The sequence below is a fragment of the Scomber scombrus genome, chromosome 1, assembly GCF_963691925.1.
Source record: "Scomber scombrus chromosome 1, fScoSco1.1, whole genome shotgun sequence".
Taxonomy (NCBI): Eukaryota; Metazoa; Chordata; class Actinopteri; order Scombriformes; family Scombridae; genus Scomber; species Scomber scombrus.
Window position 1 is genome coordinate 10,346,096 of NC_084970.1, and position 21,555 is coordinate 10,367,650.

Below are 21,555 nucleotides of genomic sequence, written 5' to 3' on the forward strand. Positions count from 1 at the left end.
TCACACAATCTTTTATCACAATATATTAATTAAATACTTTTGTAGTGTGGTCTTGTTTTCAGCATGAATCCTCTCTTCACACCACCATACACAATAATCCCATGTTTTTTTCTCCTCTTGTCATCATTCTTCTTCTTTAATTAGCTAAGTCAGATTGGGCTAATTGCTCTTTATGAACTACAAGACTGTCATTGAGTGCTCCCCCCACCCCCCACAACATCATCTCTCACTTCCACACAAATGGATAATTATGACCACAGCTAAATGGCTTAAGAATTGATTTACTATGGCTGAGAAGATGTGAAGTATAACCAATACAGTGTGTTGCACATTTGCACATATTTATTTGAATTGTTTAACATTTATTTCAGCAACAGTATTTTTTTTCTCTAGAGTGGCAATACTAAAAATCAGTTTCTACTGTAGACCAATATAAATGGTGTTGGCAAAAATAATAAAAACCAAATGTATACAAGCAACAACAGGCATAGCAGGTAAATGCACAGTGCAAATAAACAGAACAAATGGTGAAAAGACTGCTCCAGTAGCAGTCCAGTGAGATGAAGGTATTAGCTAAAAGAAGCATATACTCAATAACTCAATATGAAGTTGTCCATGGACAACTTCACAGTTTGGCTCATTATTCTTCAAAAACGATTGAAACATGACTATGAATGGTTACCTCTTTTCATTTGAAAATAATGTTGTAATGAAATTCAAGAAAAGAGAATCATACTGTATTGGGAACCCTTTCAGACCCTTTTCAGCTGAGACCTTGGGAGCAGATTGCAAAAATGGTTTTGATTGCAAAGAAAACAGAAATCATTGTATTTGTCATCTTCTAAACTTACTTTCATAAAGAAAAGCTTTGACCTATGAAAGCCAAGTTATGCAGAACTGACAAGACGATTTCAAAGCATAAGGCTTACTTTATTGTTGAAAATGAAATGCTATTGCTTAAAATGCAATACGCATTAATGTTCATCAACTAAAGCTTGGTTAGATCACAGACTATAGACTGTCTTACATAAATGTTTAACTCAATTGCTGCAACAGGAGTATAAACTGAATGTTGCATTTAAACATTTCCCAGGTGAAATATCCCAGTAAAATAAGAATAAAAGAAGCAATAATGTTAAATGACCTGAAATATTTTCTAAAACGGATTGTTAAAGATTTCTCCTGTGGTGACCTGCCTGCCAGGTGATGTCTTCTGAGTTCTGAGAGGCAGCTGTACCACCAGTAGAACAATGCCACACCTTCGGGCAGCACAAGAGACTTTTATTCACCCACACACTTTACACAAGCCACTCAAGACAAGCAAAAAGAAGAAGTATGCAGCCATTAAAAACTGGTCGATTCCCAGTTCCTGCCCTCTTCAGAATGTGTTCAAGAAGGCCAAGGCAAGCGCGTGATTTTTGTTCAGGCCTTTGGTGGAGATCTCTTATGGAAGGAAACAAAGGTGCAATACAGTAACCAGTTTGCTCCTTTTCTCCCCCTCCCCTTTCCACAACACTCCTCAGAGTGGTCTCACAGTTAGCATCATAATAAAGCTTTTTAATTGACATAAATAAGGATATGAGAAGAAAACCAAGTGCCCAGGGGAAAGGTTTTGTGTTTGCCTGGACCTGATGCAATGAATGTGTTCTGTTAATCAGATGTGAACACATGGCTGATGAGTAGGAGCCCTCTGCTAATTGGCAGTGGTTGTCTGCTGGTGGTTGTGTTCCTTCAAGGACCCAGCAGCCTCCCATTGGTATTCAGGCTACTGTTTTGTGCTCCCAGTAGCAACGCCACGCCATTAGGGAGAGGGACCCAGCATCCTTCCATTTATTTAACAAGTGGGACTTTCTCTCTGCACTGAGCAGGACTCAACCTCTCCACCGCTTGTTTAACATCCCTTGAGTACACCTTTTTCAGAACAGATAGCTCTGGAAGTGTTTCTAGCCGAACACTACTAACACACATAATTGGTTGAACCATAGCTAAAATTGTAATTGACATCTTTTGTAACAGTGCTGCAAAGGTTTTAATCATTGTAAATTATTTAATCTGTTTTTTATCTATAATTGGAAACTCTGGGTACCATAGATATAGCAGCCCTTTGAATGCTTTGGATCCATAATTAAAGTTTTATAGAAAAGTAGACAAATCATCAGATTACAGTTAATTATTGATATTATTTGCTTTATCTTATCGGTTTAATTTGAGTGAGATGTTGTTGCATTTCAGAAAATCAAAACGGGCTGTGATATGGTGCTACACAAAATACTTAATAGGAATTTCAAATCTGATAGATTTAGAGATACACTGCACATTAATTGCCAAAGCAGTAGGGAGCAGCACAATAACACAATCATAGGGTTTTTGAAGAGCTAACATCTCAGGTCCAAAACTGTATAATTAAAGGAGAATAACTAAAGCTCATTCAAACCCTGGGTCCCTACAGGTGTGAAATCTGTTCTAACTTTTCATGCCTGAGAAATTTCTACAGAATGTTTATTCTACTAAACTATTGCAAAAAAAAAGCTGTCACTAAAACGACCGACTAACCACAAACCAACAAAAATGTGGAAAATACAGGACACCAGGGCTCACTGAATAGTTTGATCATGACAAGGAATTAACAACTGCCAAGTGGCAAATGCAGGTAGAATTTCTGTCTGGTAAATAAATCTTTTAAGGCTATCCACGAAATTGGTGGGTAAATGTTTGCACTGAAATAGTCATGAAATAGTAATGAAATCCAGGCATCCAGTGGCCTCACTGCAGAGGCCACATAACCGCAACAATCCTGGTTCATACCCGTTTCTGTCTCACCATTCCTGTCCGCCTCTTTGCCAGTAACTGTTCATTAAAGGCAAAAGTGTCCAAAAACATAATCTTAAAAAACTAAAATATCTGGCATGATGGCTTTGGAAAAATGACCCCTGTTTGTTCTTGTACAGTGTAGACATGGGCATCATATGTGTTTTTTACCTGTGTCTAAACAGTTTTGTGGAACTGTATGAGCGCTCAAGACGGTTTGAGGCGAAGGAGCACCAGCCTGAATTGTCTTAAGTGCTCCTAGTTTTGGGGCACTGTTTACCATACAGGACACCAGCTGCTTGATATTGTAGCTGTCTGCTTAACTATCAGTTTGCTGCCAGGTACCATTAATAAAATAAATATTATGAGGTGACATTTACAAGGAATAAGCCAACCTTTAAAATAATGATCAATATATTAAAGTAATTATGCATCAGATTTTACTCTGGCCCCTTCTTGAAGTCTGTATTCAACATAATACCTCATTATCTGAATGCCATCTTCTTTTCCGCTTATCCGGGGTCGGGTCGCGGGGGCAGCAGCGTAAGCAGGGAAACCCAGACTTCCCTCTCCCCAGCCACTTCGTCCAGCTCTTCCCGGGGGATCCCGAGGCGTTCCCAGGCCAGCCGAGAGACATAGTCTCTCCAGCGTGTCCTGGGTCTTCCCCGGGGTCTCCTACCGGTGGGACGTGCCCTGAACACCTCACCCGGGAGGCGTCCGGGAGGCATCCTAACTAGATGCCCGAGCCACCTCATCTGGCTCTTCTCAACGCGGAGGAGCAGCGGGTCTACTCCGAGCTCCTCCCGGATGACCGAGCTTCTCACCCTATCTCTAAGGGAGAGCCCAGCCACCCTACGGAGGAAGCTCATTTCGGCCGCTTGTACCCGCGATCTCGTTCTTTCGGTCACTACCCAAAGCTCATGACCATAGGTGAGGGTAGGAACGAAGATCGACTGGTAAATCGAGAGCTTCGCCTTTCGGCTCAGCTCTCTCTTCAACACGACGGATCTGTGCAGAGCCCGCATTACTGCAGACGCCGCACCGATCCGCCTGTCGATCTCCCGCTCCATCCTTCCCTCACTCGTGAACAAGATCCCGAGGTACTTGAACTCCTCCACTTGGGGCAGGATCTCATCCCCGACCCGAAGGGTGCACTCCACCCTTTTTCGGCTGAGGACCATGGACTCGGATTTGGAGGTGCTGATTCTCATCCCGGCCGCTTCACACTCGGCGGCGAACCGATCCAGTGAGAGTTGGAGGTCACGGTCTGATGAAGCCAACAGGACCACATCATCTGCAAAAAGCAGTGACCCAATCCTGAGGTCACCAAACCGGAACCCCTCAACGCCCTGGCTGCGCCTAGAAATCCTGTCCATAAAAATTATGAACAGGATCGGTGACAAAGGGCAGCCCTGGCGGAGTCCAACCCCCACCGGAAACGAGTCCGACTTACTACCAGCTATGCGGACCAAGCTCTGACACCGGTCGTACAGGGAACGGACGGTCTGTATCAGGGGGTCCGATACCCCATACTCCCGGAGAACCCCCCACAGGACCCCCCGAGGGACACGGTCGAATGCCTTTTCCAAGTCCACAAAGCACATGTGTACTGGTTGGGCAAACTCCCATGCACCCTCAAGGATCCTGCAGAGGGTGTAGAGCTGGTCCACAGTTCCACGACCCGGACGAAAACCACATTGCTCCTCCTGGATCCGAAGTTCGACTATCCGACGGACCCTCCTCTCCAGTACCCCCGAATAGACCTTACCAGGGAGGCTGAGGAGTGTGATCCCCCTATAGTTGGAACACACCCTCCGGTCCCCCTTCTTAAAAAGAGGGACCACCACCCCAGTTTGCCAATCCAGAGGCACTGCCCCCGATGTCCACGCGATGTTGCAGAGTCGTGTCAACCATGACAGCCCCACAACATCCAGGGCCTTGAGGAACTCCGGGCGGATCTCATCCACCCCCGGGGCCTTGCCACCGAGGAGCTTCTTGACCACCTCGGCGACCTCAGCCCCAGAGATAGGAGAGCCCACACCCGGGTCCCCAGGCCCTGCTTCCTTACCGGAAGGCGTGTCGGTGGGATTGAGGAGGTCTTCGAAGTATTCCTTCCACCGATCCACGACGTCCCGAGTCGAGGTCAGCAGGGCACCGTCACCCCCATACACAGTATTGACGGTGCACTGCTTCCCCCTCCTGAGACGCCGGATGGTGGTCCAGAACCTCTTCGAAGCAGTTCGGAAGTCGTTCTCCATGGCCTCACCGAACTCCTCCCATGTCCGGGTTTTTGCCTCAGCGACCGCCGCAGCCGCCCCCCGCTTGGCCTGCCGGTACCTGCCTGCTGCCTCCGGAGTCCCACAGGCCAAAAAGGCCCTATAGGACTCCTTCTTCAGCGTGACGGCATCCCTCACCGCCGGTGTCCACCAGCGGGTTCGGGTATTGCCGCCACGACAGGCACCGACCACCTTGCGGCCACAGGACCGGTCGGCCGCCTTGACAATGGAGGCGCGGAACATGGCCCACTCGGACTCAATGTCCCTCGCCTCCCCCGGTACATGGTCAAAGTTCTCCCGGAGGTGGGAATTGAAGCTCTCTCTGACAGGAGACTCTGCCAGACGTTCCCAGCAGACCCTCACAATGCGTTTAGGTCTGCCAGGTCTGACCGGCATCCTCCCCCACCATCGGAGCCAACTCACCACCAGGTGGTGATCAGTTGACAGCTCCGCCCCTCTCTTTGCCCGAGTGTCCAAGACATGCGGCCGCAAGTCCGACGACACGACTACAAAGTCAATCATCGAACTGCGGCCTAGGGTGTCCTGGTGACAAGTGCACATATGGACACCCTTATGCTTGAACATGGTGTTTGTTATGGACAATCTGTGACGAGCACAGAAGTCCAATAACAGAACACCGCTCGGGTTCAGATTGGGGGGGCCGTTCCTCCCAATCACACCCTTCCAGGTCTCACTGTCGCTGCCAATGTGAGCGTTGAAGTCCACCAGCAGAATGATGGAATCCCCAGAGGGAGCACTTTCCAGCACCCCCTCCAAGGAGTCCAGAAAGGGTGGATACTCTGAACTGTTGTTTGGGCCATAGGCACAAACAACAGTCAGGATCCGTCCCCCCACCCGTAGGCGGAGGGAGGCTACCCTTTCATCCACTGGGGTAAACTCCAACATACAGGCGCCAAGCCGAGGGGCAATAAGTATTGCCACCCCTGCCCGGCGCCTTTCACCAATGGCAACTCCAGAGTGGACGAGAGTCCAACCCCTCTCGAGAAGACTGGTTCCAGAGCCCTTGCTATGCGTCGAGGTGAGGCCGACTATATCTAGTCGGAACTTCTCAACCTCGCGCACCAGCTCAGGCTCCTTCCCCGCCAGAGAGGTGACATTCCACGTCCCTAGAGCTAGCTTCTGCAGCTGAGGATCGGACCGCCAAGGTCCCCGCCTTTGGCTGCTGCCCAGCTCACACTGCACCCGACCCCTATGGCCCCTCCTACGGGTGGTGAGCCCACGGGAAGGGGGTCCCACGTTGCCTCTTCGGGCTGTGCCCGGCCGGGCCCCATGGGTGCAGGCCCGGCCACCAGGCGCTCGCCATCGAGCCCCATCCCCAGGCCTGGCTCCAGGGGGGGGCCCCGGTGACCCGCGTCCGGGCAGGGGAAACGAGGTTCCATTTATATTGCTCGTCATAAGGGTTTTTTTTTTATCTGAATGAAATACACAAATAGACAATTTATTTTTTTGACTGGTAAAAAATGATGATCTGGCGCTGATGATCTACTAAACCCTTTGACAGGTTAGCCAAAAAGTTCATTTCAGACACTGATTTGCACCATGTGTGATGGCTTTCATAGTCACCTGTTCTGAAACATATTGAACATTTGTGAGATTGTGAACTGATGATTGCATTATGACAATGAGGGAAAATCTTTTGGAAGAATTGTGTTCATCCAACAGAATCTCTTTTATTTATCTCAGAACTCTAAACCTAAAACAAAAGGTTACTAGTATAGCAATTGAAGAATAATGTGGACATTGTTATGAGTTCCATTAATAAAATTAACAACATGTCTGTAATGCCAGTAGACAGAACGTTCAAATAAACACACCTATATCCATAACACATCGACTTATGTTCTCTTTGTGTCTCTTCACTGATTCATTATTGAATCCTCAGCTCTGTTTGTCTCACACTGACATTAATTAGACAGTCTTGGTTCCTTTGCTCTAGAAGCTTTGAAAGCAATTTCCTGTTCATGTTCACAAATTAAGATTGGACTGCTCAAGAACATATTCATTACATATGAAAAATCTACTTTGCAATGATTTCTCTTAAATCATTAGTTTCTTTGTTAATTGCTTTGAGAATAATTTATGATACAGTAACATAAATCACACGAACTAGATGTGCAAGATACATTAGCTACCATTTCATCTTAGTATAAAGCTACAATTTATGCTTGTTTCTTTATTAAAACAAAGTGGCCTTGTTTTTCTGTATGGAGCACAGATGAAAAAAAATGAATACTAATCTTTATTTGTATTAAAAGAATCTGGGAAACAGTGCTACACAGATTACATGCAGTGATACTGTATATTAAATGAGTTTTGACATTATAAGACCCTAAAATGTACTTGTCTATAAAAACATCCAATCCTGTCCACCAAGAGATCACAAATACTAGGAGAGTTTGATTTGAACTGAAGTGCAGGATTTCTGCTGAAACATTATCCAGTTTTGACCTTAAGATTGCTATTAATATGTAAGTTTTCAAATTGTTAAGTTTTGAACCCGTTTCTATAAAGGTCAAGAAAATTAAGAGGAAGGTTGAGGTCTATGATGGAAATAATAAAAAACATGATCCCTTTCTGATGGAATCTAGAGAGTAAATGTTAGTAGTAGATTGTTGGATTTTTTAAAATATATACATTAATACCATCAGTCAGGTTTTTTTTTTTTTTTTTTTTACAAACTTAAAGGTGCAGTGTGTACAATTTAGTGACATCTAGTGGAACAGACTTGGCAGAAATTGAATATAATATTCACAAGTATGTTTTAATTAGTATATAATCACCTGAAAATAAGATTAACTGTGTTGTTGTTACCTTAGAATGAGCCATTTATATCTACATAGGGAGGGTATGCTCCCACTGAGCCCACCATGTTGCATTGCCATGTTTCTACAGTAGCCCAGAATGGAAAAACCATACACACTCATGTAATTTGTTAGTTTTGTGGCCACCGTAGATTCTTCAGGGGAGGGGATTGAGGGGATTCCAGGGTATCCTATGACACACAATTGTCTTAGTTTATTTATGCTGTTTGTATTTTTACAATGTTATGTAATGTGTTCATGCTGCCTTCTTGGCCACATCTCTCTTAAGAAAGAGGTTTTAATCTAAACAAGACCTTTACCTGGTTAAATACAGGAAAATGAAAAATGATAATAAACCATATCGCTTACATTTCTGGTGTCCTGAAGCTGGGCTTGACTGCCTATAATATAAGGCTTATTTATTACTCTTAAAGCATTAACAGCATTCTCATTACATTTAAGATTGAGTGAAATAAAACTGAAGTAACTCATTCATTCATGTACTTACATTTACATTTTTGGCATGTAGCTGACACAGTAAAGAAAAAAAAATCATGCTCTTTGTAATGAATTATTTTCATCCCAGAGGTCATATAGCAACACAGCACACGCCCTGCTCAGTTTTTCACCTCTGCACCACTGGCTCATCATTCTGTCATGTAGTATGGGAGCTGTCAACAGTGACACCCTCTACTAGTTGTGTGTCAAGGATGGATAGTATAGCCTGCACAGCCTCTTCATTTAACCTAGAGTTTTACTCTGCAGCCATGTTAGGTTAATGGTATGAAGCTGACTACTCCATGGTGGAGGCATGTTTGATCTGTCCAACAGATGCTCAGGAGATGGGCTGAAAATGGGATACGCTCTGGGCTTAAGGAAAGATTGTGATTCTTCTTTTCAGAAAACCAGCAGCATTTACTGTTTGTTCAAACATCTTAAAACAACCTATGTTTACAATCACTGCCAATGTAAGAGGAAGGATGATGCTCCTATAAGAAGTTGGGTTAATGATGATACAAAACATCTGTTAGCATGGGGGTGAGCACTATGTGGACTTGATGGCTATGAATGGAAGGGATTTCAAGAGAACAGGTGGAAGTTTTATAACGTTGTCTGAGATTGGCTTTACAAGTTTCAGAGAATCCGTTATTGCCTTGAAAGTCATTCATCACTGGAAAAATAGACTTGCTTTGTGTCATTACATTTATCTTGATAAGAATCAGTGGAAAAAACAGGAGCTGCAACTATGGCATAATTGAGCTCTTTGAAAAGGATTCTGGTGTTTTAGGTAATTGCTTCAATACTGTTTACAAAGTACCTTTTGATTGAAGTTTTCTAATACTTACTTTATTAGATGGACACTAAGCTTCAAACTCAGCCTTCAATCTGTTTTGCTATTTTAAAAAACCTGGCTGTTTTTTTGTAGTTTTGGCTGTTACTCCTACTGGTAATGAAAGCATTTTACTCACCAGCTTCATTACTGAGATGTGAGGAGGCCGATATTAGTTGTGTAAATGTCCCTGTGTTTGCATGGTGCAATCTGGCATCAAATGTTTGGTACAGCTGTTTATTTTAGCATCAACATATGCGGGAAAACTCACATTTTAAAGATTCAAAAGCTTCATAGAAGTTGGCAGCAGAGACTAAAATGATTTATCACCAGAATCAAGAAAAAATGATCTCACCAGTTAGTAATGTCAAGATATGAGGCCAGCCAAAATGTCCCTAATGAGGATTTCTCTATTTCTTTTACTTTTGTTGTGAGGACATCAATTCCTCATGACAAATAGAGCAATACAGCATACACACATACCAGTATGTACATGTCCATGTTCCTATACGCCTACACACACATACACAAAGAGATCAATCAAATACTGTGTACATCCTTTTAAGAAGGCATGTTTGCTTTCAAATAAAAAGCAAGACTAAAGCAAATTAAGGGATAACTGGGTAAGCTTTACAGCTCCCTGGTCTTGTTGAAACTCTTTGATTACATCACGTTGAACTGAGTTGTTTTGATATATTTGGCATAATGATACATAGTTGTGATCACAGTTCAAGTGTCTGTACACGCAAGGAGCTGTTACACGCAGTAATCTGGTATATGCGACAGAGTTGTGCAAAAATGATTTTAAACAAGCAACTACAGGTTTGTGTACACATCACAACTATCGTACACTTTTTCCTCTCTATTCCTCCACTCTCCGAGCACTATTTTCTCGACAGGTAATCTAACGCAAAATCCAGCTGAGATCAATCACTCCTGATAAACCAGGACTATACAGACAAAAGTCTCAAAGGAGCAAAGGAGATCTTATATTTAAAACATTATTATACATAATGCACGGATCATACATTTTTAAACCTTCGCTCCCAATACATAACTATGGTGCTGTGTAGCGACGTGCTCCCCATATAAAACTACATGGTACCGCCTTTAGATTTTGCAAGTCTCATACATTGTGTTGGAATTATAAACAAAGATACAGAAAAGGGGAAAAAAAGACAGAAAAGAAGAAAAGACAATAAACAATTTGATGTCTGGAGTGCTACTGAGAACACTCCCCTTGTTATCTTTGGCTTGCATTGCTGTTTATGACGAGGTTCAGAGAAGATTTTGACTCTGGGTAGAAAGGGGAAAATGAGAGAGAAAGCTCACACATCCTCAGGGTAGATGTTGATTTGAAAGGAGAAACAAAAGAATAATACCCTTTGATGTGAAAAATAAAAACCAACCGCTTTGCAGCTTTGATGGGAGAATGTCAGGAAACAGCAGTCTAATTGGTGTTGTAATCTCTGAGGAAGTAAGAGTAAAGGAGAAGATGAGGCTACGTGGCCTGCATCCCCTGATTGGACAGATGATGGGGTTAAGGTACATTTGAGCTGGATACCAAACATTTTGCACCACATTTTCACTGCCACACACAAAGAGGGATGTTTGGAAAGTGACAGATGACATTGGGGGATTGCAGCAGTCAATAAGACATCAGAGTAGTGAGTCCACCACTGAAATCAGTGGTTGGTAGCATCAGGAAGCTGATACAAATTTAGCCAGTAAAATGGAATAGTATTCATTTTAATGTGCAGGTTAAATTAAATAATGCAAAGCTAGCAGTTTGCAATCGGTTTGCATTACTGCACTTCATAAAAATATGGGTGACAGTTAAATTTTAGGAGACATATTCCAAACTTGCCCAGTGAAGATTTGTTGGCTATAATGAAATACACCCATAAAGTCCCAGAAGCAAAAATAGGAAATATCATTGACTACTTCTCTGGTTACACAAGAGACAGTATAGTTATAAAGTTCAGCTTGCCCTTCTTTATGGGTATCATCTCCACTGCTGGAAACTGTTTTTGGACCAATAAAACTGCTTGGCTGAAAGTACTCTGTTATGTAATTGAAGTATAATCCCACATCTACAATACATGGTATGGGCGGGGTCTTAAAAACACATTCACTCCTTCACAAAGATATATATCTTTAAAACATGGGTGTTGGCTGTTGAAAATGTTCAGCTTGAGCAGTGGGGAATTGAGAGTGGGAAATATGTAATGTCATTTGTTATAGTGTTCAAATATGTCCTTTTTTTACAGCATCCATGAGAAACTGAGATTGAGTGATTCAACATTTTGGTCCTCTTGTTGCAGGCTCGGCCCAATTCCTGTAGGAATTTAGATTTACATGCAGCTCTTAACTTTTTTACAATCCCACCTTTATGATCTAATTTTGTTTTACTATGCAGACTTTTCATATCAAGTATGCAACTCATCCATGCAACCATCAGTGGCTGAATTGCTACACAGCAGTATTAAACAACAGCATTCCTCAGCACCCAATCTCAGTAAACAGGATGAGGTTGCAGAACTGGATATCACTGAAGAGAAAAAAGGACGCTTTGCTGATTTTTCTTACTGTGCAACAATAGAGATATCCATAGTAATTAAGTGAGTCCAATGAAAACATTGATAGTACAGTAATGAAATAAGCCATGTTATGATTGAGGCCTCAGAGTCTTGGAGAAATCCATTGTAATTGAGGAGCAGTTGTGTTATCCCAAGCTCCATTAAAATTTCATCACCCTTGCACTTTTCCATGAATGGCATTATTCAAATTATGCTAAATCATATCAGCTTGCCTGCTTGGCAATGCAACGTTGCCCATTACAATGACCGAGGCAAGATTCCAAAAGTCTAAGAAAGGGTCTGCATGTGATTTAACAGCATGCTTCATATTCTAAACAGATGCTGAAAAGCTACTGAATATTGGCCCTTGGCCCTTTGAATTGATCACATTTGAGACAAACCTTTGCTTTATTTAAACAAATATAGCACACATGATTTTGAAATAAAGATGAATAGCATAAACCAAATAAGCTTGGGAAGCAGCTAGGTCTCTGTTATTACCTGCATTATTGCAATAGATGATACATATCTATCATCTTGGCTATTTTGCACTCCAAACTATTGTACATAATATTAAAATGTAGAGGTTTTTTTACTGCTGCATTCATTACAAGTGGCTGAATATCTAAAATACTTAAAATATATGCAAGATATATGTTTTATTTTATCTTATTACATTCATGGGACAATGTTTCACTCCAAAACAACGGCATGTTATTCACACTGCAGTGTAGTTCACACATACGAAAAAAGTGGAAAAACAGCGTGACACAGATCTGTTATTGCAGTGAAATATTCATCAGGTGGATGGAGCGCTTCCTTTCCTACTCCATAATAAGTCACCTGCTAACACACTGAGTGTTGCCTGTCTTAACCTAGGCCATATGAACATCATTGTGATTATAGCAGTGATTTCATGATACCTGGCTGTTAATAATACATGATAAATAGCTGGGTGAATTGAACAAAGCAGTGTGTAATATTAGGTGACCCCGTGTTATTAGCACTGAGAGGAACCATTAGTGGGTTGCCTTAACCTGCCTTAATGAGGTCTCCCTGCTCTGGGAGTGAAAAGGGACGATTGGTGCATACGATAAAGGGGGAACAAGAGTTGGGGGTGGAGAACACACGCAGCGGTGTGTGGTCATTATGTTTTCACTGCTTACTGGCATGTCTGTCTATTAACAGAATGCATCATCTTTTTAACCTTGCTATGTATTATCAGTGATGGGGTTTTTTTAAAAGTCATATGATGTAAAAGACATAGGAAATAAATAATCAGTAGACGTGATCAGACAGTGAGAGTAAGCTCATAACCTACATTATAGGGAGCAGTGGATGTAGTTGAATGATTCAAAAAAGCATTTTGGAAGCTTAGACACAATTGATCTATTCTGAGGTTTGACATAGGAAGAGAGGCCTCTCACACCATGATTCCCACTGCAGTTCAGATGCCCGCTCACTCTATGTTTCCACCAGTGCCAGGCATGCTAAAATTTCTTGCCTGTGGCAATCGGCTTTATACTAGCAAACAGGCTTGTGTGCTCAGTTTGACACACCAATTGTCTTTTTTCTGTATGTAGATGTTACTGGTCTAGATGAACCACTACCCACTGAATAAACATCTGAAAATCAATACCAGAGGAAGACATTTAAAACGGATATTATGCCAATGTGGTTGCTAAGTGTCTGTATTACAACAACAGAGGTGACCACTGACTGTAACTACCATTGTGTAGTGTGAAGAATATACTTACCAAGTCAAGACTGTTCACTGTTATCAATCAATATTTATTCATTTTATTCCGTGTTGTATTGAACTCCAAACCTCTAGCATGGAAGTCAGAAGATGTATTCATTACAACATTGGGTCAATAGTGGTGCACAGCAGTCACCCATTAACTTCAGGTACTAATAAGCATGCACATAACCATTATGAGTCACTAGAGGGGAACCCTCAGGTCCCTCTAAACATTCAGAAAAGGCCATACATATCAACATTTTATAGGTGCAGTCTGTAGAATTTAGTGGGATCTATCAAAATGGACTTGGCAGAAATGTAATACAATATTCATAAGTATGTTTTAATTTGTGTATAACCACCTGGAAATAAGAATTGTTGTGTTTTCGTTACCTTAGAATGAACCCTTTTTACCTACATAGGTTCCTTTTCCATGGAGCCCACCATATTGCACCACCATATTTCTACAGTGGCCCAGAATAGACAAACCAAATACTGGCTATAGAGTTTGGCTGCCACCATAGGCTCTCCTACACGCTTGGCATGGGAGGGTGAGGGAAGGGCTATTCAGTTTGTTGCGCTCCGCATCATCATTGCTAGATACTTCTAAATCTTATACACTGTACCTTTAAAAAGTGATATATTTAATCTCTTTCATTTAATAATTAGTCCCTTGTAATTTTAATTTTAGTCACATTTTCTATCAACTTTCTTTAGAAATGAAAATGTTACTGTCCTTAAACTATGAAAATGTAGTTATCAAATTAAAATTTTTGTTGATGTCTCTAGTCAGAGAAAAGGTTGTCTGGCTCACTCATTGTTTAGGACTTCATAAGACCACATCACCCATACCCACATGTGTTTCTTTACAAAGTCATGGGTGAATTAACTAATCATATTTTGATTTGGCCAGAACTATCTTACTTGTAGCATAGCTCACTCAACATGCTATAGTTGTATATGTCATGCCTTAAAATGATGTCTGGTTAAAATTATTATTATGCATATTCTTGATTATCTTACATTATGAATGTTGAAGTGTGACAGTCATTTATCCATTGCAAAATCGTTTGGCTTCGTTGCTGCTTTGTGAGTGTATATGTGTGTTTTTGGCTGAGCTGAAGGCCTAGCTCTAATAGTCACAGTTCTCCACTGTAGGTCACAGAATGATGAACTTTTTTTAGGAACAGATCTGTTTAACTTTCACATGGATATTATGTCCCCTGAGCAACCAGAAGTTCTTTCATGTCTGGCTGCAAGAGGCCACTGATCATCACAGTTTCTCCTGCGTGAGCACAGCACAGGAAGAAAATCCCTCTCACTGTACCACTCAACAGTACAGCTCTGTCAGCATGTCACCATTCTCTCAAGTCTATCAAAATAATTAGTGTACCTGTCAATCACACATTAATGGCAATGTCCAGTCTAGATACAGTAGTATTCAATATTTAGAAACTTTTTTCCTCACGTGACCTAGAAACTAGAAGCTGCAGAACAAAAGGGAACAAAAATACCACCAACATGGCCAGCATCTAGCAAAATTTCCCATAGCTTTAAAACAGGGTGCATGGACGCTTAACAAAGCAATTAATGCTATCTGAATGATGTAATGTTTTAAATACACAGAGCCATAAAGCTAATTAAGTGAATCAAATTAATTACAAGTAGCTCTATTGGAATGGGAGTGGGAGGGGGAAAGATGAACCTCTAACACCTCCAGTTGCAAACCAAGTATTAGACCCATCGGACAAAAGGAGCATTTGTGTTTATATGTGTGTGAGTAATTGTGTGACTAAATTTCATCCTCCTCTAGAGGTATTGCCTATTTGCTACTGTCTTTATTTAGTCTCTATTTCTCATAATCATTTTGCAATGCACGACACATTCATTTATTTTTCGTTATTTTGAAAGACAAACTCCATTGTGTGAAACCAGCGCTGGAAATGAACAAATGTCTCACTTAACAAAGGGCTCTAAATAAGAAGACACTGATGTGACAAGTTTGCAAGCTGACATGTTGAAGTATTTTTATTGTTATTGTTGAGGTATTATTTTCTCGCAGAGGCTTCCATTTCTTCCCGTGGGTGTCAGGTGATTGACAGTAAGCGCAGCATAAAATAATGTGCCCAGTGAGATGTAAACACAAAACTCAGCCACAAAGAAGTGACAACAAAACAGACACTTTAAAATTAAGGCATCATATTTACCATGATAAATTATCTGTCCTGGGCAGTGTCCAAATCAGTTTCATCAAGTTTCCTGTCATACTGTACAAAAGTGAATTACATCACATAAGGAAATAAATACCCTGTGGAGAGACAGCTTGGATTAATTTGAAGGCAGCCCAGACAATCTGCATTAATTTACAGAAACAATGATATGTTAACCTTTAAATGTGCTTATTTAGAGTGATATCTCCACTCTTTATAGGATCTCTGCTACTACTCGTAAATATGTCTATGCACCGTGGTCACAAAGGCAATTTCCACTATATTTAAGTTCCCTCTATATTTTATATTGTGAACAAAAACATTGCTTCTCAGTGAATCACAGTTTGACTTTGTAGAGAGGATGGTAACAGTAAAACTGGAATATGGCATAGAAGATGGACAGGGTTTCTACAGGGATCATCTGAATCAGAAAAGAAGAAGAGGCAGGAACATTACTTGTCAGTCATGTGACAGAGCCTCATTACACTCACACATCACCAAAGCAGAGACTCTCTCAAGTGTTTATTACACTGGGCTTCAGGGAGAAATCGATCTAAAATGACAGCTGTTAGGTCCATTCCTGTGGAGAGTGAAGCTGACCTGTACACAGACACTCCAGAGACTGGTTTACCTTGAATTACTGTGTTCAGCCATTCAGGGTGTGACTCTTAAAATACTGAAGGCTTTGTTATCTGGTTACATTATGGCTTTGGATGGTTGCAATATTGCAAGAAAGGAGAAGATGACTGCAGAGATGGGTTTAGAAGATGTCATCATTTACAGAGTTGCTCGGGGGAAGAAATACTGCAGGCTTAAAGAAAAGGGTACATGCTACTTGAAGAGAGTTAACATCTGCTCACTTCTACAATATGCATACTGCACCTGACAGAGACAGAAAGAGATATAGTTAAAGAAGAAACAGTGACTGAAAGAGAATGATTCTCATGAGCTAATAAGGCCATAAGAAAGACAAAGACATCTGATAGCAACTATTCTATTCTGCAAAGGAAATACAGTAACTGATTCCTAAATAATGTATAACAATTGGGAGAACAAGAGTCACTGTGATTTTTGCTCAGCACAGGTGCTATTCTGTAAGGAAGAATCTTAAAAAGGGTAATATTCAGAAGCTATTAGATAGTCTTGACACAAAGAGATACAGCTTGTGCTTGAAAACGGCAGTTGTTGTCACTCCTCTTCATTCAGATAGTGAATACTACACTTCGAAGTGAAAGTCTTTAAATATACTATAGGTCTCCCAGTTGGATAAAGAAATGAACAACTGCACAAAGCAACACTTCCTAGTATGCTCTACTGTTGTGGGTCTGTGGGGAACCCAGAGCATAGCACAGCTGTTAAGTACTTTTAGCAGAGCTATTGTTCAGTGAAACAAAACAGCCCATTCAGCTTGGCTGGTTTCCAGAGCACTCCTATAGCAGCCAAATGTTTATCATTGTTTTGACACCGCATAGGATAGGACAGCATGGGGTGTGTCTTTAGATAGCGGGTCGAGCTTGTGTGCCGCTGTGTAGTTGTGTGTGTGGAGAAAGAGATACAACACATTAATATTCCACAGTGTTGTACATGAACATATCAGTGCAATATTGTAAAATAGTAGTTACAATACTAATATACAGTATGTCTTCATTTTTTATGTGTAATTTCTCTTGGGGATGGAGTTGGAGTGCAGTAGTTACAAAACACATGTTTTTATTAGTTGCTCTACAAAATGATGCCTCTGCTGTCGCTAATGATTGGCATTTCCTCTGTCCTTGAGTTTTCCAGAATTGAGTCAGTCTTTGGCGTAACAGTATAGGACAGAAATGAAAGGTGTTACATTATCTGTTCTGACTGCAGTCCGATAGCTACTGCTACACTGATTGTGCTTCCCTTCTCTGCTTACCCATTTAATCTCTTCATTCTGGCAGTGTGCACAGCCAGGACAGTTCTGCTTTATTCTAATTGCATACTTTCGATTAAAAAAGCTTGTTTTCCTTGATTACTTTGATGTTGAAATGGGAGCAGGGGAGCAATTCACATTCATTCGGCAGTATGTTTCCCCCACCACCACCCCCCCATGCTCTTTTGTGCTAACAGCAGAATTCCTATTTATATATTGGCAGTGGAACTAAATTACTGCAAACATCTCTGTGGGCCAGCCAGGCATAACAGATTGGCAGGGTCCTGTATCATGTCAGTGCCCCCTACTGGCCCTCGGTGGAAATGCACTATTGTTCATTCCAGGCACATGTGGCATCAAGGGCTGGTAGAAATACAGTGGAACGGGCTCCTAGATTCTGTGCTGGGGTGTTGGAATATTTGCTAAATGAATCCCTCATGACTGAGATTCCTTTGCCAATGTACTGCCATGTGCACATACCAGGAATGTATCCAATTTACCTCCACATTTTATGCATTTAGTTTTCTAGGAGAACTTACCTTAAGTCCAGCTGGCTTCATCTCCAAGATCACAAACATTACATGAATTTGCAAGCAAGAAGTGCTTTTTTGCAAATCCAAAGGGCTTTGATAGTATCCATGTGACTATGTTAAGATCATTAAAACATCAGACCAAATAGAAGATATGGGAGAGATGTGAATCAAAGGGGAGGTACTGACATCTTAAAGGGATGAGTATTTAAAAACAGGAAAGTCCCCACAGGAATATATTCCAGGAGAGAAGCATTGACTGGGTTGGGAGATAGAGGAGTGAAGATTTCTTATCTGTGCTTTGATGCTAACTGCTACATTTATACTTAAGTATAGCAATACAGGACTCAACTGTCCATACAGCAGAAAGCCCGATCAGCTGTGTATCATGTATGCTCTTACTGATGTTAACCCACCAGTGTACAGGGACAGGTTTGCAACTAAAGGCGCGGGTTGACTTCCCCTCTGGGATGTGAGCGCCACTCCCTAGAGCCCCATCACACACTGCTACAACATAAGCACACATCACTTTTGTTCTTGTTATATTCTGTTTTCTCTTCATTTCTCCTTTCACAACAGTGAAAAGGTGAGTTGCACAAAGGTACACAAAATGCAACAAACACTGCCTTTTTAGCTATTAGCAGTCAACTGCAGGTCAATTAGGAGTGTTCAACTGCTGAGAGCTCAGCTGGAGCAAAAGCTTGGAGATTAAAGCAAAGAGTTAGAAAAGAGGGCTCCTTTTTGCTATGAATCTTTCCAAAGACAAATAGATACTGACAGAGACAGAATTAATGAAGGAGGAAGCTCTGCAAGCACAGAGCTGTAATTGCTGAAGACATAAATAGGATCAAATGCAGCCAACATAACAGTGTTGCTTTGCAGCCCAAACAGGTTATGCCACGTAATAAAATATGCCTCGCATATCGACTATGAATTAGCATGTTTTATCGGAGGCAATGTCATTTTAAGACTTAACACTAATGAATACATAGAAATGCCATAAAAGCCTTTTAAAGAAATTGCATCGTTATCAGTAAAAGTACAAGGTGATTTAAAGCTTCTCGCTGGAAAGCAAATGCCAACCGCTGAAATGTCACAAAAAGTTCACGATAGCCTTAAAACTGAATAATGTTTTCAATTGCTGCTCTGCCATCATAATACAAAAAATGTCTTTGAGGCTGCTTCTTCACTTCAAACTCAAGTTATTTCTGCATATATGACAAGATTTTGAAAGGGTTTCTGAGAATTTGCAATTATCATCATTGCATTTTTTCTTAATTAGACAAAATAGCTCTGGTTTAATATAATAGTCTATTGACAGGCACCTTCCTTCTCCCTTCATGTCAAAGCCTGTGCCAGCTGCACCTTGGGATGAGGTTGTTTGTCTTCATTAGCATCCAGTGTTTTCATTAGCAAGGTCCCCTCCTGTATTTGTCAACCATAGAGAAAGGCCAGAGACACAACAGAATCTGGGTCACGCTTTAATCATTTTCATGCTATCTCTACCACTCTCCGAGGTGTTTGTCTTCCATTAACCGAGGAGAGACTTTCCCACACTGGGGGTTTCTCAAGCAGCTGGTACAGCCCCAACCCTGCCAGTCTTGAGAACGGAGGGGAGTGAGGCTGCATGTTTGTTCCCAAGCGTGCCTTGTTTCCCACCTGCATTTGGCTGCAGTGTGATGGCTTTTCTTGAAAACTGGCAATAAGATCCAGATGAGGTGATGTATGACTAGCTCAGGTCTCCTGCTACAGCAAAGAAGTCACAGAAACACACACTGTGTGATTAACAGCAATGAAAGCAGCATTCCATAAAAAGATGTTTTATATTTTAAAGAATATTTCTGTAAATAACATTAAACCACGCGCACCAGTAGAGGAACTTTGTTTTAATCTCATGCAACTTGCTTTCATTGTATCTACAAAGGTCATTTTGCCGTTCTGTAAACATGTCATATCTAATTCATATTGTTATTTTTTGCTTCAAACAAGAGGTCAGGGAGTATACAAAACAAATACACACTCACAAGTGCCCATGGACAGTAGTGAAATGATTGCATGTATATGAACTTCTATAATGGCTAAATCCATTACATGCAACCCTAATAGGAGACCTGCCTAATCATGCTTATGTACCATCGTCCATCTCCAACAAACTCACCCTGCACAAAAAAACAGTGCTAATGTATAATCATCAGATGCTATGACCTCTAATTAAACTATGAAGAGTAACTTTGAGGAGGAACCATTTCCCTCACTTCATTTGCGTGTTGCCAGCAGCTATAGAGTAAGAATTAAAGTACTGTCAGCAGTTTAATGAGCTTCTCACCTATTGTTTCCAGCACTTTTCTGTGGAACCGCATCTCTGTTCTTCGCTCTCAACAAAAATGACTATAGATACTGCTCTCAGTGTGTAAGTTGCAGTGATTACCAGCAGTGATTTAAGCTCTTTTTAATTAACCTTGTTCTTTAATTCCTTCCCCCACTAATTTCCAGGAGAGACAATGGAGATGCTGCACCGACTGCTCATGGGAATGAGCCTATTCTGACGACAGGGTGATCGAGATATGCTGTATCTCACTGTGTGCACATTAACCAAGTCAATATGAGATAGATGGAGAAGATAAACTTAAATCATTAATCTTACTGACTGTGAGTGTATATTTTGGTTCTGTATAGTTCAATGGGTAGACCCTGATACTGGGTTCTCTCTATGTGGACTTATTCCCTCTCCACAGGTCAGTAAGCAATGTACTGTATATTACTGACACTGGTTTACATGCACTATGACAGATTAAATAAAAGTATTGGTCATTTGTATAAATGGTACAAAAGTGTGTGACTTTAGCACTACAGCCGCACTACATTCTCCTGTCAACACTTAGCCCTAGCCATGATCGCTTTGTACCCCTAACTAAGTGATTCTAGGCACACCCCGGTAGCCCACTAGTTAGGACGCATGCTACATGACCACAATGTCCGCTGCTAGAATTCAGCAGCAGACCTTTTTTACACGTTGCCCCCCACCTCTTTCTCACTTCTTTTTCTGTCATCTCTCCTCTGTCCATAGTTGGACTGGGCATCGGGAGCACCGGGAGAAATCCTGATGGGCTGGTGGGCCGCTTGAGCTGCCCATTATACAAAAACAAGAGTGAGGTAAATGTGATGGCTTGTCTGGGTAAAAAAGTCCAAGGTCATTTTTTTAGCCTCTGTCGCTGTAACAAAGGCATAAAATACCCCCACAAATATATATTAAAAAACAAGTGATAATTATTCACATTTAATTTTTAGACTTAACAATAAAGGTGACATATGAGAAATACTGATACCTGCCTTTTGGGAAGTTAATATAATTGATTTTC